Source organism: Bombina bombina, chromosome 2 (genome assembly GCF_027579735.1).
Source record: "Bombina bombina isolate aBomBom1 chromosome 2, aBomBom1.pri, whole genome shotgun sequence".
Lineage (NCBI taxonomy): Eukaryota > Metazoa > Chordata > Amphibia > Anura > Bombinatoridae > Bombina > Bombina bombina.
The window spans coordinates 1,442,375,042-1,442,398,269 of record NC_069500.1 but is presented as its reverse complement, the minus strand read 5'-3'; positions in this window follow the sequence as shown (position 1 = coordinate 1,442,398,269).

Below are 23,228 nucleotides of genomic sequence, written 5' to 3'. Positions count from 1 at the left end.
TTTTTAAAAATTTACACATAAAAAAAAATATTATTGCCGTAATTTCTCAATAAAAAATGAACACCCACAAACTTCTAACTGAGACTGTTTATTTGTCTGTGCAGAAGAAAATTAACGCATAAAAAGAGTTACTGTCTTCCTCATTTTAAACAGTAAGTAGTTATTTTTCTGAGTAGAAAAAAACTAACTTAGATTAACAAAAAGTTTATTTCAAGAACAGATATATGTAACTTTATTTTATGTATGCTCTAGTTCCACCCTGATTGTTAGCACAGGGATGAAATAAACAAACAAACAGTTAATTCCTGAATAAAGGAAACACCTAAAAAAAAACTTTATCGTCACTTTAGTTCTTAAAAAGTAACTTTACGTTACGGTTGCTCTAGTTCCATCCAAAAACACAGGGATGAAATAAGCAAACAGTTGAAACTTCTTTAATAAAGGTAACACCTAAAAAGCGTTACCTACCTTACGCCTAGATTTAGAGTTCTGCGATAGCCTTAAAAAGCAGCGTTAAGGGGTCCTAACACTGCTTTTTAACGCCCGCTGGTATTTAGAGTCAGGCAGGAAAGGGTCTACCGCTCACTTTTTTTTCCGCGACTCGAGGCTACCGCAAATCGCCTTACGTCAATTGCGTATCCTATCTTTTCTATGGGATTTGCCTAACGCTGGTATTACGAGTCTTGGAAGAAGTGAGCGGTACAGCCTCTACCGCCAAGACTCCAACCGCAAAAAAAAGTCAGTAGTTAAGAGTTTTATGGGCTAACGCCGGAACATAAAGCTCTTAACTAAAGTGTAAAAAGTACACTAATAAACTACCTATGAACCCCTAAACCGAGCCCCCCCCCACATCGCAAACCCTATAATAAAATGTTTTAACCCCTAATCTTCCGACCGGACATCGTCGCCACCTACATTATAGCTATGAACCCCTAATCTGCTGCCCCTAACATCGCCGACACCTATATTATATTTATTAACCCCTAATCTGCCCCCCCCAACCTCGCCGCCACCTACCTACACTTATTAACTCCTAATCTGCCGACCGGACATCGCCGCCACTATAATAAATCTATTAACCCCTAAACCGGCGCACTCCCGCCTCGCAAACACTATAATACATTTTATTAACCTCTAATCTGCCCTCCCTAATATCGCCGCCACCTACCTACAATTATTAACTAATCTGTTGCCCCAACGTCGCCGCTACTATAATAAAGTTATTAACCCCTAAACCTAAGTCTAACCCTAACACCCCCCTAAGATAAATATAATTTAAATAAAACAAACTAAAATTACTATAATTAAATAAATTAATCCTATTTAAAACTAAATACTTACCTATAAAATAAACCCTAATATAGCTACAATATAACTAATAGTTACATTGTAGCTATTTTAGGATTTATATTTATTTTTACAGGCAACTTTGTATTTATTTTAACCAGGTACAATAGCTATTAAATAGTTAATAACTATTTAATAGCTACCTAGTTAAAATAATTACAAAATTACCTGTAAAATAAATCCTAACCTAAGTTACAAATACACCTAACACTACACTATCAATAAATTAATTAAAGAAATGACCTACAATTATCTAAACTAAAATACAATTAAATAAACTAAACTATAAAACAAAAACAAACACTAAATTACAAAAAATAAAAAAATATTACAAGAATTTTAATCTAATTACACCTAATCTAAGCCCCCTAATAAAATAAAAAAGCCCCCCAAAATAATAAAATTCCCTACCCTAAACTAAATTACAAAGTAATCAGCTCTTTTACCAGCCCTTAAAAGGGCCTTTTGCGGGGCATTGCCCCAAAGTAATCAGCTCTTTTACCTGTAAAAAAAAATACAATCCCCCCCAACATTATAACCCACCACCCACACACCCCTACTCTAAAACCCACCCGATCCCCCCTTAAAAAAAAAAAACACTACCGCCCTGAAGATCACCCTACCTTGAGCCGTCTTCAGCCAGCCGGCAACCGATGGGACAGAAGAGGACATCCAGACCGGCAGAAGTCTTCATCCTATCCGTGCAGAAGAGGGCATCTGGACCGGCAGACATCTTCATCCAGGTGGTATCTTCTATCTTCATCCTTCCGGAGCGGAGCCATCTTCTATCCAGCTGACGCGGAGCCATCCTCTTCTTCCGACGGACTAACGATGAATGAAGGTTCCTTTAAATGACGTCATCCAGGATGGCGTCCCTCGAATTCCGATTGGCTAATAGGTTTCTATCAGCCAATTGGAATTAAGGTAGGAAAAATCTGATTGGTTGATTAGTCGTTAGTCCGTCGGAAGAAGAGGATGGCTCCGCGTCGGCTGGATAGAAGATGGCTCCGCTCCGGAAGGATGAAGATAGAAGATGCCGCCTGGATGAAGATGTCTGCCAGTCTGCATGTCCTCTTCTGCCCGGATAGGATGAAGACTTCTGCCGGTCCGGATGTCCTCTTCTGTCCCATCATCGGTTGCCGGCTGGCTGAAGACAGCTCAAGGTAGGGTGATCTTCAGGGGGGTAGTGTTAGGTTTTTTTAAGGGGGGATCGGGTGGGTTTTAGAGTAGGGGTGTGTGGGTGGTGGGTTGTAATGTTGGGGGGGTTGTATTTTTTTTTACAGGTAAAAGAGCTGATTACTTTGGGGCAATGCCCCGCAAAAGGCCCTTTTAAGGGCTAGTAAAAGAGCTGATTACTTTTGTAATTTAGTTTAGGGTAGGGAATTTTGTTATTTTGGGTGGCTTTTTTATTTTATTAGGGGGCTTAGATTAGGTGTAATTAGATTAAAATTCTTGTAATATTTTTTTATTTTTTGTAATTTAGTGTTTGTATTTTTTGTATTATAGTTTAGTTTATTTAATTGTATTTTATTTTAGATAATTGTAGGTAATTTCTTTAATTAATTTATTGATAGTGTAGTGTTAGGTTTAATCGTAACTTAGGTTAGGATTTATTTTACAGGTAATTTTGTAATTATTTTAACTAGGTAGCTATTAAATAGTTATTAACTATTTAATAGCTATTGTACCTAGTTAAAATAAATACAAAGTTGCCTGTAAAATAAATATAAATCCTAAAATAGCTACAATGTAACTATTAGTTATATTGTAGCTATATTAGTTTTTATTTTATAGGTAAGTATTTAGTTTTAAATAGGAATAATTTATTTAATTATAGTAATTTTAGTTCATTTTATTTAAATTATATTTAACTTAGGGGGGTGTTAGGGTTAGACTTAGGTTTAGGGGTTAATAACTTTATTATAGTAGCGGGCGACGTAGGGGTTAATAATTGTAGGTAGGTGGCGGCGATGTTAGGGAGGGCAGATTAGGGGTTAATAAAATGTATTATAGTGTTTGCGAGGCGGGAGTGCAGCGGTTTAGGGGTTAATACATTTATTATAGTGGCGGCGATGTCCGGTCGGCAGATTAGGGGTTAATAAGTGTAGGTAGGTGGTGGCGACATTGGGGGGGCAGATTAGGGGTTAATAAATATAATATAGGTGTCGGCGATGTTAGGGGCAGCAGATTAGGGGTTCATAGAGATAATGTAGGTTGCGGCAGTGTCCAGATTGGCAGATTAGGGGTTAATAGTATAATGCAGGTGTCAGCGATAGCGGGGGCGGCAGATTAGGTGTTAATAAGTGTAAGATTAGGGGTGTTTAGACTCGAGGTTCATGTTAGGGTGTTAGGTGTAGACTTAGAAAGTGTTTCCCCATAGGAAACAATGGGGCTGCGTTAGGAGCTGAACGCTGCTTTTTTGCAGGTGTTAGGTTTTTTTCAGCCAGCTCAGCCCCATTGTATCCTATGGGGAAATCGTGCACGAGCACGTTTTTCCAGCTTACCTCTACCGTAAGCAACGCTGGTATTGAGGGTTGAAGTGGAGCTGAATTTGGCTCAACGCTCACTTTTCTGAGGCTAACGCAGCCATTCAGACAACTCGTAATACCAGCGTTGGCTTAAGGGTGCACTGGAAAAAAAAGGCTCGTTAGCACCGTGGGTCTTTACCGACAAAACTCTAAATCTAGCGGTTAGTAAATATATGTATATGCTCTTGTTACATCCTAAAGCACAGGGATGAAATTAGCAAATAAACAGTTAAAATTTCTTTAATAAATGTAACACCTAAAAAGCGTTACTGTCACTTTAAGACTCAAAAGGAAAACTTAGTACATTACTATTATTACATCCTAAAACACTAGGATGAAAATAAAGAGACAAGTAACAGAAATACAAAAAAACTCCCCTGCACTGTAACACTCTCTTTAGAATGAAACTCCCACTTAGTATTGCAACAAAACGGGGTAAATATTCCAGAATAAGCTCTTTCAAAAGCTGTCCGATGCGATCTACACTCTAAAGAGAAAATCATTCTTCCGATTCAGGAAGAGCAAAACATATAAGGTGCGCAACTAAAAAAGGCGCCAAACATAACTCCGCCCTTCGTGGGCGTTATCAGTATCCTTTCCCGGTTGTCATTTACTTATTAAAAAGGCCTACAGGGAAATAGTAATGCACCAAACAGTCGAATCCGAAATAAATAAAAAAGGCGGATTCCCCAACACTAAGCCATACAAGCATAGCTTATAATTGTGGCCATAATAGACCTCCCGGTCGGCTATAAGAAAACCGCAGAGAGAAAATAACCCAAGTCCCTTACGCTACTGAGCCTCTCTAGCCCAGCAATATGAGAACTCCCGGTCGGCTATAATTAAACCGCCGGGAGAAAAAAATGCAAGAGCTGTGTCCTGCTTTACGTCAAATCTGGAGTATAGCTCATATAAAAACCCCAGTCTCATGTATCGCCTCACACTGAGCCTTGTTGTTGCTAGCTCTACAGCAATGGCTTTTTATACACACAGGGCTCGTTCAATGCAGAGAGAGCCAAACCTTGCGTGTAACTGTCCCACAGTATCCCCTGAAGCTCTGAGGGAGTCCATCTATATATGCAAGGGAGTTAAATCTGATGAGGACTAAAACAAAGTGCCCAACTTCCTTCTGAGACTCTTTCTCACCCCCAGAATAAAGTTAGCACTTACCTCATCTTCTGCCGGACAGTAAGGCAGTCTCCAGGTGTGTGAGGTGCTCTCCTTCACATGGACCTGTAAATGAAAAAGAAAATCCTGAGTAAATATCCCTCAGATTTTCTTGGTAAGGGCAGCAAACAGTACATGGGAGGCGCAGTGAGAATAATGTCCCACAAGTTCCCATTGCTTTAAAGCCACCAAATGCTTCTCTTTTTACTGAAGAGACTGATCTGGTCTAGGCTACACCCCAGAATAAAGCAGCACTCAGCAGCACTACTTTTAAAACAATAAACTCTTGATTGAAGAATCTAAAACTAACACCTCACTTTGTCTCTTCCTATCACTAACACAGGCAAAGAGAATGACTGGAGTGGGAGGGAAGGGAGGAGCTATATACACCACACTCTGCTGTGGTGCTCTTTGCCTCTTCCTGCTGACCAGGAGGTGATATCCCACAAGTAAGGAGGAAATCCGTGGACTCATCGTATCTTGTAAAAGAAAGATGTGATTATTTTTGCACTTCTCGTCTCAGTCTGATTCCTGGCACCCTGACACACATATCACGTATCTTCCTCATCAGATTTATGAAGAAGTGTTACTTGGGTAACAGAATCTGGAGTAGAAACCTTACTCTCTAATTTTCCTCTTGCGTTTTCCCTGTAGCATGGGAATGGCAGCCAATGCCGCAGATACCTCAAAGGATACCTGGGCAGCAATTTCTGCTTGCAAATAAACTCCTCCAGGAGATTGAGAGGAACCGCAGGGAACTGCATGTGACACCATTAAGGCTTGGGACATTTGAGGAGAAAGCTGTGACATTGCCTGAACAGCATATACCTGAGAGACGGATGGCTTAGTAACAAAGAGTCTATCTTTATGCATTAGAGTCCTCTCAATACATGAGGAACAAAAAGGCAAGGGGGGGTTCAACTTGGTTATCTAAACAAAGCCTGCATCTGTCCATAGGAGTAGGGTCCAGTTCCATAATTGCAATAATAAAGATTGTATCTTGTACTGTTCCTTTAAGAATTAATTATCAGCTCCCAAAGGACAATCTGTGTCCTCTAATGATGAAGAATCCAAAGTAGCCGGGCGTCACAAGGAGGTGGGTAACAAAGGAGGATACAGGGGGAAATCCGTAAAAATATTACCTTTATTTGTGAGACCGAGTAAAAACAAAGTAGCCGGGCATCACAAGGAGGTGGGTAACAAAGGAGGATACAGGGGGAAATCCGTAAAAACAAAGTAGCCGGGCATCACAAGGAGGTGGGTAACAAAGGAGGATACAGGGGGAAATCCGTAAAAACAAAGTAGCCGGGCATCACAAGGAGGTGGGTAACAAAGGAGGATACAGGGGGAAATCCGTAAAAATATTACCTTTATTTGTGAGACCGAGTAAAAACAAAGTAGCCGGGCATCACAAGGAGGTGGGTAACAAAGGAGGATACAGGGGGAAATCCGTAAAAACAAAGTAGCCGGGCATCACAAGGAGGTGGGTAACAAAGGAGGATACAGGGGGAAATCCGTAAAAACAAAGTAGCCGGGCATCACAAGGAGGTGGGTAACAAAGGAGGATACAGGGGGAAATCCGTAAAAATATTACCTTTATTTGTGAGACCGAGTAAAAACAAAGTAGCCGGGCATCACAAGGAGGTGGGTAACAAAGGAGGATACAGGGGGAAATCCGTAAAAATATTACCTTTTTTTGTGAGACCGAGTAAAAACAAAGTAGAGCTCGCAGCTCAACATGTTAGAAAAGGGTTTTCAGTGGGGCTTCCACACTTGCTCACTGCTTACTGTCATTACCACTGAACTCTCTATTTAAAGAGACCAGCAACACTTAATTAAAGAATGAATTGATTACACACAATTGATAAAAGCATTTACTCAAGAAGTTAACCCTTGCCTAACCAAAATCTTACATACTCCGTATATAGTGTACCCTGGTGTCTGGACTAACTTAACCCTATCATGATTAATGTGGATAAATTCATTATGAAAAACAATTTTATTTTATTAGATAAAAATGAATAAATATATGAAGATATAGTCATGATAGGGTTAAGTTAGTCCAGACACCAGGGTACACTATATACGGAGTATGTAAGATTTTGGTTAGGCAAGGGTTAACTTCTTGAGTAAATGCTTTTATCAATTGTGTGTAATCAATTCATTCTTTAATTAAAGGGCCATAATACCCAAATGTTTAAACACTTGAAAGTGATGCAGCATAGCTGTAAAAAGCTGACTAGAAAATATCTCCTGAACATCTCTATGTAAAAAAGAAAGATATTTTACCTCAAAAGTTCCTCAGTAGCCACCTCCCATTGTAAAGGATTTCTAAGCAGCATATTAGTATGTCTGTCCAAAATACGCTTATAAAACTTAAACTTTAAGCAGACAGTGAAGTCTAAAGAGTTGTATCAGTCCTCTGATAAAGCACAAAGTGAAACAGGAGTTCTGTAAAAACCATAAAGTTTCTCCGTCTACTGATAAAGGACAACAAAAAACACTTATCCAATGCCCAATCTATGAGGATCCGTGCCTAGTAGTAATGTATGAGACGACTCCACTTGTGGATGAAGGTGTCTAAGGGCCTGCTCTACAGTTACGCGATCAGGGCACAGGAACATAAGCATGACCGACATCAAGTCCCAAATGTGTGACATCAGGGGCAAGGTGAATTCTGGATCTCCACCACAGCAACCGGACAACTCTCCTCCTCCATTAAAGTGGTGCTGCGCTTTCATTACAATGGGTAGAGGATAAGGTCCAGGCAGTTGTCGCAGCACAGCGCTCTGTGGGGACCGTTCTGATAGTATGGTGACGTTCACTTGGAGTGCTATATGGTCAGTGAGTTCCGAGCTACAATGGCTCTGAGATACATCACCAAACTCACCATTGCTCAGTGGAGGTGATTGTCGCACCTCTGGCAGACGTTCCAGGGGTGAATCTATTCTTACTTCTCCAGTTCCCTCATAAGGTAGTGGGTTGTTAATGGGTCCCCTCAAAGTCGTCACCAAAACATTGGACAATTCCAAAAAAGAACTTGTCATCTGTCGGCCAAGATCCTGTAGCAGGGTATATAGTATCTCATAAGTCTCGTCATTTTTGGGATTTTTTTCCGGTAGCTTAGCAGTGGAGGAAGGCCTAGAAGTCCTATTGCTCACTGTGCAGCGGGTCCCCTCTGAAAGGGTCACTAATCCTCGGGTTAGGAGCATATATTTTGTTTTGGCAGGCAATCCTTCATAGAACGATCAAATAATAGTAGTCCACAAGTAAAATTAGCTTGATCTTTTGCGAGTAATAGGTATTTTATTTAGTTAAGGCCTAGGAGCTTAAAGATTAGACGTCTGAGTATCTCGGCTGATGGCTCCGTCCCCATTTGAAAGCTTTTTAATCCTGTTGTGGAGGTTATCCAGGGAAGTGTCTGACTTAGTAGCATCAGACAATGCATCAAATCTATCTGCCGTCGCACTAGTGACGGTAGACAAGTACACACCTGGTTGCCATTGTAAGCCCTTGTGTACATCCCACCTGTAATTTTTTGTTCAACTATCCTCTAAAGATGTAGTAGATCACTTAGCGAAGCCAAAACATCACCGTCTCCCACTAGGAAATGATTGTCCAGCCACTATTGCTGAGTCGGTTATGGGAAACAGCTTTAAAAAAATAGGGAATGCGGCCATTCTTATAATTCCCTGGACGCACTAGTAAAGATTACACCGGAAATTTCTTTACTGGACGTACTATGTTGGAATCGCCTAGGATAGATAAAAATTCCTAAAGTAACAATTCCATCTGAGTCTGAGAATGCTCTCTCAGATAATCCCAAAATATCTTCCTCCTTCAGCAACATGGAGGAACCATTTAGGAATAGTAACTACAGAAATAATTCCTCTAGTAATGTTTTCTACCTCATGGGAAAAACATAAAATGCATCATAACTCCAAGTGGAGTGAAAAAGGAAGCGCAGGGCACTGCATGTCGGCCATAAAACTTTGTGGGACACTATAGGAGAAATTGGTGGTATAATTCGACCACTGTCAACAGACTCCTAAACAGCAATTGCTTTATTTTTTAAAAATTTACACATAAAAAAAAATATTATTGCCGTAGAGTAGCCGGGCATCACAAGGAGGTGGGTAACAAAGGAGGATACAGGGGGAAATCCGTAAAAATATTACCTTTATTTGTGAGACCGAGTAAAAACAAAGTAGCCGGGCATCACAAGGAGGTGGGTAACAAAGGAGGATACAGGGGGAAATCCGTAAAAATATTACCTTTTTTTGTGAGACCGAGTAAAAACAAAGTAGAGCTCGCAGCTCAACATGTTAGAAAAGGGTTTTCAGTGGGGCTTCCACACTTGCTCACTGCTTACTGTCATTACCACTGAACTCTCTATTTAAAGAGACCAGCAACACTTAATTAAAGAATGAATTGATTACACACAATTGATAAAAGCATTCACTCAAGAAGTTAACCCTTGCCTAACCAAAATCTTACATACTCCGTATATAGTGTACCCTGGTGTCTGGACTAACTTAACCCTATCATGATTAATGTGGATAAATTCATTATGAAAAACAATTTTATTTTATTAGATAAAAATGAATAAATATATGAAGATATAGTCATGATAGGGTTAAGTTAGTCCAGACACCAGGGTACACTATATACGGAGTATGTAAGATTTTGGTTAGGCAAGGGTTAACTTCTTGAGTAAATGCTTTTATCAATTGTGTGTAATCAATTCATTCTTTAATTAAAGGGCCATAATACCCAAATGTTTAAACACTTGAAAGTGATGCAGCATAGCTGTAAAAAGCTGACTAGAAAATATCTCCTGAACATCTCTATGTAAAAAAGAAAGATATTTTACCTCAAAAGTTCCTCAGTAGCCACCTCCCATTGTAAAGGATTTCTAAGCAGCATATTAGTATGTCTGTCCAGGGACAAATGAAGGGATGAGCTTCGTGAACTCTCATATTATTTCACCAATCAGGTAAAGGAAGCTTACTATGAAATCTCATGAGAGTTAAGTCAAATCTCATGAGATCACAGTAAGAGTTCATGACCTCAGCACTGCTGATGCTGATTGGCTGCTGTTCATTTCTTCATTTTTTTACCTGCAGCTGGGAGCAGGTGAGTATAACTTTTTACACAGAACTTACTCTGCTGAGCTGAGGAGATTGTGAGTTACACTGCATCAGTTTCAAGTGATTTAGCATATGAGTATTATGTCCCTTTAAGTGTTGCTGGTCTCTTTAAATAGAGAGTTCAGTGGTAATGACAGTAAGCAGTGAGCAAGTGTGGGAGCCCCACTGAAAACCCTTTTCTAACATGTTGCGCTGCGAGCTCTACTTTGTTTTTACGGATTTCCCCCTGTATCCTCCTTTGTTACCCACCTCCTTGTGATGCCCGGCTACTTTGTTTTTACTCAGTCTCACAAATAAAGGTAATATTTTTACGGATTTCCCCCTGTATCCTCCTTTGTTACCCACCTCCTTGTGATGCCCGGCTACTTTGTTTTTACTCAGTCTCACAAATAAAGGTAATATTTTTACGGATTTCCCCCTGTATCCTCCTTTGTTACCCACCTCCTTGTGTTGCCTGGCTACTTTGGATTCTTGTTTGCTACTTTGACGCTGTGACATAGGCGTCTGCATGCTTGAGGCTCCCAGGAAGTGGGGAGGAGTTCGAAGAGGAGAGAGACCGGTGTTCCGCCGAAGACACGCTGCCCGATGTTACAGGTCCCCGGAGGCTGGTAAGCGCCACTGTACACACTGTTGTTTGTTATATTCTAATGATGCACTGGCAATTTAAATAGCAATTTTGTAATTAAAATATCTAATTGTACAATAGGGAGAAGGAATTAGGCAGTAACAAGTTTTTTAAAAACACCTCTACACCTCAGCGATATAGCTGAGGTGCCTACCTGCCCCTCCTGCCCAACAGAACTGACTCTGCGATCCAACAAGAGTATTTTCCTCTGATCGCAACAGCTTCCCTCTCCGTATGAAACGAAACTAAGAAGTCACGTGATTGGCTGAGAAGCTGCGCCACAATAGAAAAAGCACGCTCTTCTAGTCGGAAAAACCGCCGCAGTGAAGGAAAGCCGCCTCCTCATACGGCTCAAGGCAACCATAAGTAAGTTTTTCCAGCACGGACATATTCTGCAAACCTAGCGACCCACAGCTTATAAAGTACACTAAGCATTAGATGTCTTACCCTTGCAATAAAATTAACCCCTGAGCCACCAAAAGAATATTAACTCCTTACAAGGAATTAAATATCAGTCTCCAGAGTCAAATACCCAAAGTGCCTGCTCACTGCCTGTATAAATCCTGAACCCAAGATTATAGTCCAAAAATAAGTGCAGAACATCACCTTCTTTAACCCTTCAGTGCAAGTCTCTCTTTCTCAGAAGATCAAAAATGGCACTAACCTGCACATCTAGCTGTCGGGCAGGACGACAGCCCACCCTGCATGAAAGGAAGCCACTCCTCACAAAGACCTGTGGAAAAAGAAAGAACCGAGTAAACCTACTCTGGCTTTCTATACTAGGGCAGCAAAATGTTAGGAAAATCACAAGTTCCTAACTGCTTTAAAGCCACCCCTACCCTACTAAAGAGATTAAGGTGGACTACGGCTAGACCCAATCCTGTGGAGAAAAGAAAGAACCGAGTAAACCTACTCTGGCTTTCAAGATTAGCTAAAATCTTGCTTGAAGTGAAGGCAAATCCAATTTTCTTCAGATACCAAAACTTCACCTCTTCCATGCACCAAGGCAAAGAGAATGACTGGGGTTTGTGGGAAGGGAAGTGATACTTAAAAGTTTGGCTGTGGTACTCTTTGCCTCCTCCTGCTGGCCAGGAGTGATATTCCCAACTGTAAAAGATGATGTCAGGGACTCACCATATCTTAGCAAAGAAAAAGTTGCACACAATAAAAAAAATCTAAGTTACAAAAAATAATAAACTACATTTTCCTAAATAAAAAAACATTATACCTAACACTAAACTACATGCCCCATAAAATAAGAAAGAGCCACCAAAATAAAAAAACTAAACCCTAACTCTAAAATAAATTACAATAGCCCTTAAAAGGACCTTTTGGAGGACATTGCCCAGTTCTTTTGCACAAAGAAATATAAAAAAGTTACAAACCCCCCACCTCCTAAAATAACAAAAAAATATATAACATTAAAAACCTAGGCTACAAAATAAAATTAAAAATAACAAAGCCTATTCTAAAAAATTCAAAAGCCACCTCAAAAACCCCTAACTAACCCCAAAAGTGTTACATCTGATGGGGAATCTGGCTCCTCTTGATCCGTCGTTGGTCCCATCTTCATATAGGCACCAGGGGCCCATCTTTGCCGCGGTGGAGACGGACATTGGCCTCTGCAATCTTCATCACTGGCGAGACCCATCTTCATTCAGGCTTCAGGGGCCCATCTTCGCGGAAGACTGCGGCAGCCTCTTCTGCCACCTCCGCATCTTGTTTTCTTCGGCACATTGAAACCAGGAAGCGCGGAACCCCAATATATAATGAAACCACTTATTTTTTATTTAAAATCAGTCAATCACTATTGGCTGATATGAATCAGCCAATAGCAAAAACTTTTTTAAATTTAAATTCGAATCATCCAATAGAAAAGGATAATAAATTTAAAAAGGTTTTTGCTAATGGCTGAATCAAATCAGCCAATAGGAATTGACTTTTTGAAATCAGCCAATCGAAAGTAAGGGGTACCCTTATTTATTGCAAAACAGAATAAAAAAGAAAAGTGGATGCACCAGTATAAGGTGTACCCAAAAGGCCAGGAGAAATGCACACTCTCTATATATAATATTAATGAGTTACAGAAACAAAAATGTTTATATGCAAAAAGTAAAATGATTATAAGATTATAGAAAATTACATTGAAAATTACATAAAATCCAACACCTGTAAACAAAAGTGCACACAAATATGCAAATGGGTACATGAAAACACACAGACAAACACAACAACACGTGGGCCCCTCACAACAAAATGAGTGTCAACTAGCCGGCTAGTAAAAGTTCAACTGTAGATGTGAACCAGAGTTCAGTATAATACAGGCAAAGGTGATTCAAAAGCCTGTATGTTCCATGATAGTGTTAATTCAGCTGAAGCGGAAAGCAGTTCAATATGCATGGGTTAATAGGCAAACAACTGGTTAGAAAAGTACATTCAGGCACAGTAGCGCTCAATGTAATGCAATAGTTCCAAAGCTGAAACACAATGTGGAGTATCCACATGAGCTCTTAGCAGTGAAGGTATACAGGGCGGACTGCCGTTAGCAAAAGCGCCAACTCCTCCGGTCACCAAATAGCAGGTATACTTCCTCTCCTTCCAATAGTATGTATCTGCTAAAGCGGTCAAAGGCTCACTACTCCTCCGCCACATGAGAACAGCCAGCCAGTTTAGGTGGGGGGATCCCACGAGTTGAGTGCTGCAAATCACTGATGCGTCCTCTTGCGCGTTTCGCTCCGTAACAAGAGCAGCAGGGAGCTTCTTCCTGGTGATAGCGTGGTAAGAAAATGGTACCTCTTATTGGCCGTAAAAGTCGTGTGACATCAATCCGTCACGATTCAGCTGTCAAGTATAAAAGGCCTATATTTTGTAATGTTGGTGATTTAACTGTAAAGTAACAATGTCCATTGTGGACACCGATTCAAATATAGACACAAACATTTGGAGGCCCATTAGGATCAAAACAAGACAAGATAAACGACATATACTATTTACAATTTAAACAAAACTAACCAAAATGAAAGAATTTCTTTTCCAAAAGGTTAAACACCTGAATTATTGCAGAATAGTGATATACATACATTATATTAGGACATAACTTCAAATTCATATATTTGACTGAGGTTTACATGTGAAAAACTTCATTTTTGTATATTTCTATTTTTACAATTTATCTGCAAGCCATTAGGTGCTAGAGAGTTCTAAACTAAAGGGTGGCTATACTATTCCACAAGGGAAGCTCATAGAGTAAGAGGGCAATTAATATTTAGGTAAGAAAGAGGCAAATTCCATTTTCTCATTTAATCCTACAGGGGAAAGTGTTTGTAGATTAAAAATCCACCTTGTTTCTTTCTGAAGTAAAGTAGTTTCTATATTACCTCCTCGTCTGTGCTGTTTTACCTGTTCAATGCCTGTGAATTTTAAGCCATTCAATTTGGACTCATGGTATTGTGCAAAATGTCTGGCAATGGGACTGTCAATATTAAGATATTTAATATCATCTCTATGTTCATAAATACGTGTTCTGAAATCTCTATAGGTTTCTCCCACGCAAAAACTTGGGCAGGAGCATGAGAGACGATACATAACTCCAGTTGTGAAGCAATTAATAAAAGATTTAATTTTATGTGTTTTACCAGTTGTAGTTTCAAATATTTTTGTTCTTTTTACAAAGGAACAAGCTACACAATGATTGCATGGTAAGCATCCAACAATATTACAAGCATGATCGGTCAACCAATTCTTAGTTGAAGCTTTTGAGAATTCACTTTTAACCAGTGTCTTTAAGGTTGCTTGCTCTACGTGCAGTCATTAAAGGATAATTTCCTACAAAATCAGAGAGAACATCATCGTTGGACAACAAGTACCAATTCTTATTTAATATTGTTCTTAATTTTTGCCAGTGTGAATTATATTTGGTAATAAATCTTATTTTGTTGTCTTCCGCACAAGGCTGTCTCTGGCCATATAACAAATCTTGTCTATCCCTTATTTATTGGGTTTCCGCATTTCCGTGTTTCAGTATGCGGTGGAGATTGCATGAAGATGAGGGCTCCCCGAAGAGAACCAAAGAAAAGACGTTGTGGAGCAAAGGCGGCAGAATTTTATTTCTTAGGCTAGGTTTTTATAGTTAGATTTTTTTTTTTTTTTCAAAGCTTTATTGAAAAGTAAACAGAAAGTATACAAAATCCGTACATCAAAAGTCATGGAATACAGGAATATTTGAACAGATGACTCCAAGGAGTTCAATTGGTTGCATAAAGATAGCGTAACAAAGAGTGGGCTAGGTGTAACAAAGAGTCCATTTGAGAGTCTATAAGCCCATTCATGTTCCTTTCGATGTACTCTAACAATATTATAAATATATAACAGTATTTGGTCAGAAAAGATAGTTGAGCTTCGGTCATAGGGCTAATGGTAAGCCCATGTCCGAGAAGAAAGAAAAGGAAGAGAGTAATGTAGAAAGGGAAGGGGAAGGGCTAAAGGGAGAGAAAAAAAAAAAAAAAAAAAAAAAAAAGGGGAGGGGCAGAAAGAAAAGGAGAGGAGAGAAGTGGATAGAAGAAGGGGGGGGGGAGGGGGAGACGGGGGGAGGGGGAGTTAAGTCAGATATATCTCTTGAAAAGAGAAGGGGGGAGTCCATGCCAGACCCCGCTGTGGACCGCAGGTCTGTCATGCCTCCTTTGTTCATAAGGGTTTAGGCCACTAGAATGCGATCCGGTCTACCCTTTTTCCACTTTTCCAGCATGTATTCATGGGTTTCTATCCTGTCGTCTCTCATGAATCTAAATCTCTCCAGTAGGAGGTATCTGTCTACCTGGCCGGTCCAGTCACTCAGTGTAGGCGCGTTCACACTCTTCCAATTTTTGGGGATAAGGGATTTCGCGCTGTTTAGCATCAAATAGAAAAGGTATTTTGTGGCCTTGTCTTTAAACTTGGGAAGGTCATGATACAAAAGGATGCTAGGTGCTCTAGGCAGGGAAGCCTCGACCACTTTCTCCATGGCAGTCATCACTGAGTGCCAATATGATCTTACAATATCACAACCCCACCAAAGGTGTAGAAGGGTACCTGGTTCCCCACAACCCCGCCAGCATTTTCCATCTGTCTGTTTATAGATTTTTTGTAATCTGGCAGGAGTGAGATACCATCCTGACAAGTATTTAAAGTTGGACTCCAGTAGTTTTGCTGAGACTGATGTCTTTGCATGCGCTCTAAATATTTTCCCCCAGTCTTTATCTGTCAGGGGTAGGTTAAGTTCTCTGTTCCAATATCGTGTGTAAGTAGGCAGTGGGGTGTCAGTGTGTGAGGAGAGTAAGCGGTAGGTAATGGAGATCATATGTTTCGGTGTTTGCGGGAGTAGGCACAGGGATTCAAAGGTGGTTGGTTTCCTGGTGATGTAGTGCAGTTTTTTATGTGTCGTTAGATAGTGCTGAAGTTGAGTGTGAAAGTACCAGGGAAGAGCAAGGCCGGAACCCTCCAATTCAGACCGGGCTCTAAGTTTTTGATCTGTGAGGAGTCGATGGAAGGATACTTGTGGCACCTGTGTTTTATCCACCATTACTCTCTGCGTGCAGGTGAAGGGTATGTCTGGATTGTTTAAGAAGGATGTGAGAGGCGAAGGGTTTGTGGAGATGTGTGGGTGTTCTATTAGCAATCTATCCCAGCATGTGAAAAACTCCCTGATGAAGGGATAATCGGTGATAAGTTTCGGTCTGGACTTAGGTGAGATCCACCCCAACAGTCCAGTGTTCTGCCTACCTAGGATTACTCTACATATTTGGACCCAAGTTTTATCTTGAAGGTTATGACACCACTCCGCCTGATGTTGCAAGAGGATGGCGCTTTTATATAAAGCCAAATGTGGCACCCCTAGCCCTCCCCTGTCTTTCGGCAGGTACAGGGTCTTTCGTGCAATTCTCGGTCTCCCCCCCCCTCCATATAAATTCCTCCAGCACATTTTGTAGTCTGTGTAAGAAATGGGACGGGAGGGGGATTGGAAGAGTCTGGAGATAATACAATATTCTGGGCAGAATATTCATTTTGATAATGCCTATTCTCCCAAGCCAGGAGATAGGTTTGTTTCTCCATGAGGAGAGATCACCCGTAATCACTGTGAGCAAGTTTGTATAGTTTGCTTCAAAAAGACCCTCCGCAGATGGGGTAAGGTTTATCCCTAAATACTTTAATTTGTGGGTTTGTATGCGTAGGGGGCACAAAGAAGACAAATGGCTGAGTTCTTCAGGGGGGAGGTTAATATTTAGAATTTCGGATTTGGTTTTATTTAAATGGAAGTTCGAGTATCTACCATATTCCTCAAATTCTCGCAGTGCTTCGGGTAATGACCTGCAAGGGTCTGATAATGATAGCAGGACATCGTCCGCATACATGGACAACTTGTGCTCCTGTTCCCCGATTTGAATTCCCCCTATTTTAGTATTGATTCTAATTCTTTGGGCCAAGACCTCCATTACCAACACAAACAGTAGTGGCGACAGAGGACACCCCTGTCTGGTACCATTTTTTATGCTAAATGGCTCAGAGAGGATATTGTTGACCCTGACTTGTGCTGAGGGGGCTGTGTAAAGTGAAAAGACTCGGTGTGTGAAGGTTTTACCAAACCCCATTTTCGACAGGACCGCTTTCAGGAACTTCCAGCTGATCCTGTCGAAGGCTTTCTCGGCGTCGGTTGAGACAAAGATCGCCTGGATCTTATTTAGTTGGGCATAGTTTCCAAGTAGGGTAGCTTTTATGGTGTTGTCCCTTGCCTCGCGGCCTGGGACAAAACCCACTTGGTCAGGAGATACCAAATTGGGTAGGAATTTATTTAACCTAGTTGAGAGGATTTTCGCGAATATCTTTATGTCTACATTGAGGAGGGAAATTGGGCGGAAGTTTTCTGGTTTATTGGTTGGTTTTCCCGGTTTAGGGATAGTTGTTATGTGAGCTAACAGCATGGAGGGGGGAAAGCCCTGGGAGGAGTCTATAGAATTGAATAGGCAAGCCAGGTGAGGGGCTAATACAGCTTTGTAGATTTTATAATACTTGGCACTAAAGCCATCAGGGCCTGGGCTTTTGCCAGAAGGCAAGCCCTCGATGGTATGTAATACCTCCTCAGGGGAGATAGGGGCATCCAAAACCTCTGCCTCTGTTTGTGACAGAGTAGGTAAGGTGACTGAGTTCAGGTATAGGCTCATGTCAGGAGAGGGTTGCGCTTCATCTTCCTCTGAAGAGAGGCCGGAAGGGCCTTCCAGATTATAAAGGCCAGAGCAATATGTCCTTAGGGTTTCAGCTATACCAGGGCTGTTGGTATGGGTGTTATTTGACTTGTCGGTTAGTGAGTGAATGTGTGATTTCAGGGTCTTCCTCTTAATGGCTCGAGCCAACAGTTTCCCCGGTTTGTCACCAAACTCATAGTATTTTTGTTGGGTTTTCAGTGCCATTTTCTGGTGTTCTAATGTGTGGATATCTTGGATGTCTTTTCTAGCTTGTGTCAGTGAATCAAGGGTAGAGCTATCTTTTGGATCTTTTTTATGTTTGGCTTCTAGTTCTCTTATGTTGGATAGGAGGGAAGAATATCTGATGCTTGTTTGTTTCGCCAAAATGGCTTTTTGTTTGATCAGTTCCCCTCTCAGGACGCATTTATGTGCTTCCCATATTGTGTGTTTAGGGATTTCAGGTGTGTCATTCAAAGTGAAATAGTCAGTCAAAGTGTTTTCAATCTTACTTCTGATTAGTTGATTATTAAACATGAAATCGTCAAGTTTCCAAATAAATGGCCGGTCAGGTACTGTGGGCCATTTCAGTCTACAAAGAACCGGGGCATGATCTGACCAGGTCATGGGCAAAATTTGAGTACTCAACACTGATGCCAGTGTAGACTGATCAGTGAATATGTAGTCTATTCTGGTATATACATCATGAGGATGCGAGAAAAAAGTATAGTCTCGTCTTGTAGGGTGTAGGGTGCGCCATGTGTCGTGAACTGCAAGTTCCTCCAATCTACTATTGCATAGTTTAATTATTCGCTGTGGAGCGGAGGCCACTCCCCTGGAGGTGTCCAGTTGAGGGTCTAAAGGCAGATTGAAGTCTCCCGCTAGGAGCAGAGCTCCCTTCAGAAGGTCCAAAATTTTGCTGGTAAGTAGTGACATAAATTTGTGTTGGTTTTGGTTGGGGAAGTAGGCGTTAGCAAGAGTGACTGGGCGGCCATGCAGAGTGCCCACCACTATTAAGTAGCGGCCCTCTGGGTCTTTATCTATCTGCTGTGCGATAAAAGGCGTCGAGTGGCGGATAAGTATCCCCACTCCATTTTTCTTGGAGGTGCCGGATGCAAAAAAAGTGTGAGGGAATTTGGAGTGTGACCAGTTCGGTTCTCTACCTCTTTTGAAGTGAGTCTCCTGTAGGAATAGTATGTCGCAGTTCAACCTAGTCGCATCCCTAAGGAGATGTGATCTCTTTTCTGGTATATTAATACCCTTAACATTTAAGGACATGATGGAAAGGTTGTGAGCTGTTTGGGAGGTCATTTTGTGGTTTAAGTGTTTAGTAGTGCTGAGAATTCAGTGAGCAAGGGAGAGTTGAGGGAGTGGGAGAGAGAGGGAAAAAAAAACAAAAAAAAAAACAAAAAACAAAGGGATGAGGGGAGGGTAGGAGAGAAAAGGGGAAGAGGATGGAGAAGGAAGGTGGGAGAGAGAAGAGAGATAAAGATAAGTGTAAAGTGAGAGATTAGTTTAGTGTAGGAACAGATTTTAGTAATATTAGAGAAACAATAAAAAGAAAAACTTATACAATACCTCCAACCTATAGAAGAAAAGGATAGAAGGTTAGAGTAAAGTAAGTGTGGGGTCAGTATCTCCACACCCGGTCAATGAGTAAAATGCAATATATAAACTGAGAATCAACTTAGAAGATCTGAAAAAACAAGTGCAAATACAAAAACAAGGACAACATTTTTCGTAAATGAAAGGCCTGATAAACAACTACGCTTGCAGTAACAAATACAACAGTTAACCTATGCAGAACCGTGAGGGATGGGATTAAGGCTAGTGTGGTAGCTCCTTTTATGGGGAGTTTTGCTGCCTGTGCCAAGGTATTAAGTGTGTAGGGCCTCTTCGGGAGAGTCAGGGGTTAGCTCCCTCATTATTAGTCCCATCATCTCTAGGGTAAAAGCCCACGGGGATAAAGGGGATATTAGATATAACCTCTTTATGAGCGAGTGGTGGACGGGGAGAATTGGGGCCCCAGCAATTCAGTTACATAGTGTAGTAGACAGGTTATAGTATATATAGTGGACTATAGTATTGTATGAACGCTGGGTATTAGATCATAAAGGTCAGGATGCTCGAGGGTTATGGATATTATAAGCTAGTATTAACCTAAACGAGGTTACTGGGCATATATGAGATATCTTGCTATAGGATCAGGGAAACTAGGAGGGTTGTGCCCTCAAGTATCTATGTCTGACTAGTATTAATCTAAGAACTACCAACTTAATTATGTGATGGTGTGGGACATCACCAAGGACCCCTGGCAGTAGCAAATTCATGGCAATCTCCTTATACAGTGTACATTCATTAGATTACAGAACATATAAAGCCTCAATTTAGGTAGTTGTAATGGGAAAAAGAACCATCAACAATCAAACATTAACAGTCAAACCAGGCCATTTCAGGATACAGCATCTCCGGTGGCATAGTCTGTACAGTAGAGAAATAGTGACATGCTGTACCTCTGGAATATTTGAATCTGGTGTTAAAGGATCTAAAGGCTGGAATTTTCAAGTGTCCCTTGTGCAGGAGGGGCCCCCAGAGCCTTGCGAAGGGAAGTCCTGAGAGGAAGCCCCAGAGGACTCCGGGTGCTGGATATTTATGTCAAGTGTCCTGCAGAACTCAGATAGGTCGTTTGGGGACCTGTAAATAGCCTGAGCACCATTTTTGGAAGCCATCAAACACACCGGGAAGCCCCACTTGTATTGTATCCCATTGGCTTGGAGTTCTGAGGTGATAAATTTGAGATCCCTTCTTTTCTGTAGCGTGATTAGGCTGAGGTCAGAGAAGATTTGTATAGGGATTCCTGCGTGGGTGAAGTTTTTGATGTTTCTTGCTTTTAGTGTGATTGATTCCTTGTCCTTGTAGCTAAGGAACTTAACAATTATGTCTCTAGGTGGGGCCTTAGGTGGGGGCCTGGGTCTAAGGGCCCTATGAGCTCTCTCGATAGGTATGTTTGGCGAATCAGGTGTGCCTTTCAGCGTGCGGAATAAGTCCTGCAAATAACCCTCTAAGGCCTTTGGGGAAACGGATTCAGGGGTCCCCCTTATCCTAATGTTATTGCGGCGCCCCCTGTTGTCTAAATCCTCAACTTTTGAGAGTAAAAATTGGATATGTTCTTCATGGTCACTGAGCAGTTGAGAGTTAGTGGTAACTGTTGTTTGAAGGGTATCATGTTTGGCCTCTAAGGCCTGTACTTGCTGGGTAACCTGGGTTATGTCCTTCTTTATGTCACCAAACAGAGACCTCATTTCTGAAAGCACTTTATTAATGTCCTCTTTAGAAGAGATGGTATTGAGGTCGTGTCTTGTAAGGTATACTTGTTGTTGTGAGGTCTCTGTAACAGGTAGTTCATCAGCCATGTGAGTGGGGGAGGGGGGTCTGGAATCTGAGGGTTCTAAGTTAGGTGGTGAAACTCTAAGAAAGTTAGTGAGGCTTGAGGACTTAAGTCCTTTTTCAGGTTTATTGTTATGTTTCCTGCTGGCCATGTTGTACAATAAATATTAAACCAGTGGGCAACCTGTGAGAGTGGCAGGTCTGTTAAATGATTCAGGCAGGTAAGCCTATATGGGCCCCACGTGGCTCTAGATAGTAGGGGTAGTGTAATCAGACTGCGATCAGTGGCCTAGGGCAAAATACCAGAAGAGAGCCTCTGCTGTGTTGTCTGTCCCTTGCAATATTATGCTATGCTCCGGGTTGAGAATTTAATATGAAGGCTGTTTTTCCCATGTAAGCTCCGTGTTGCAGGCGTGTGGAGCGTAAGGTGTGGGGCTAGTTTAGTATGGAGGTCTCTTACCGGCTTCCACTGCTGTTCATGAGGTCTCCGGTAACGCTCTCTTAGCCTCTGGGAGAGCCGCCATGTGTCCTCTTCTTCTGTGATGCGGTGCAGCCGCCAGCGGACGAGACCGCCAATGGCGAGGTTCAGAGCGAAGCGACTCGTGATTTCCCACACCGGGTCTCTGTGTGAGTGTGTGCAGTCGTGATGTCCTCAGAGTGTAATCAGGGGATCAAAGTTTGCTCAGTAGTCGGTTCACCTCCTCCGTGTCGCAGTAAAGAGCCGATGCAGGTTAGGCCGCAATTTGTCAGCCTCGATGTGCAGGCACAAAAAGTACAGCTCCGAGATGTTCTCAGCCCCCAGAGAGGTGCAGGGTATTGTTGTGGGGAGATCTGCAGTAAAAGTTGTCAAATCTTAGTATGTTGATAGTGAGTTATAAGCATTAACCGGGTGTGGAGCATCAGAGCCAATTTTTATGCTGCCATCACCCTGCGTGGCCAGGCTCCGCCCCCTCATAGTTAGATTTTTTATTTTATTTTGGGGGTGGAATTGTTATTTTGGTGGGGGGTTTACTTTAATGTAGGTGGGGGGGGTTTGTAACTTTTTTTTTTTTTCTGCAAAAGATCCCTCCAAAAGACCCTTTTAACGACTATTGTAATTTATTTGAGAAGTAGGGTTTAGTTTTTTAGTTTTTTTATTTCTGTTTTTTTTATTTTATGGGGCATGTAGTTTAGTGTTAGGTATTTTTTTGTGTGTGGATAATTTAGTTTATTATTTTTTGGAACGCACCTTTTTTTGTAACTTAGTGGGGTTTGTTTAGAGGGGGGTTTAGTTTAGAGGGGGGTTAGGTGTTAGTGTAGTTCTAGTTGGGAAGTAGCGGATTAGTCTGTATAGGGGTTGATTGGGTGATTATTGTTAGTATTTAGTTTATTAGGGATAATATATACTGTAGTTTATAAAAGGTTCATCGATGATCTCGTCTTAGTATGGGATGGAGACAAAGAAGAGACAGAATTGTATCTAAAATATCTAAATAGGAACAAAGGTGGACTGAAATTTACCAAAGAATGGGATAAAAAGAAAGTAAACTATTTAGACATACAACTTATAGGAGATCAAAGAACCAAAACGGTTATTACTGATTTATATTGAAAACCCATAGCAGGAAATGCTCTATTGCATGTGTCTAGCGGTCACCCTAAACATGTAATAAAAGGTATCATTAAAGGCCAGTTAATGAGGGTCAAACTAAATTGTTCTAAGGAGTCAGATTATCTAAAGGCAAAGAAAGAACTAACTAAAATAATGATTGAAAGAGGCTACCCAGACACACTCATTAAACATGTGAGTAAAGAAGTAGACAAAAAAAAATTA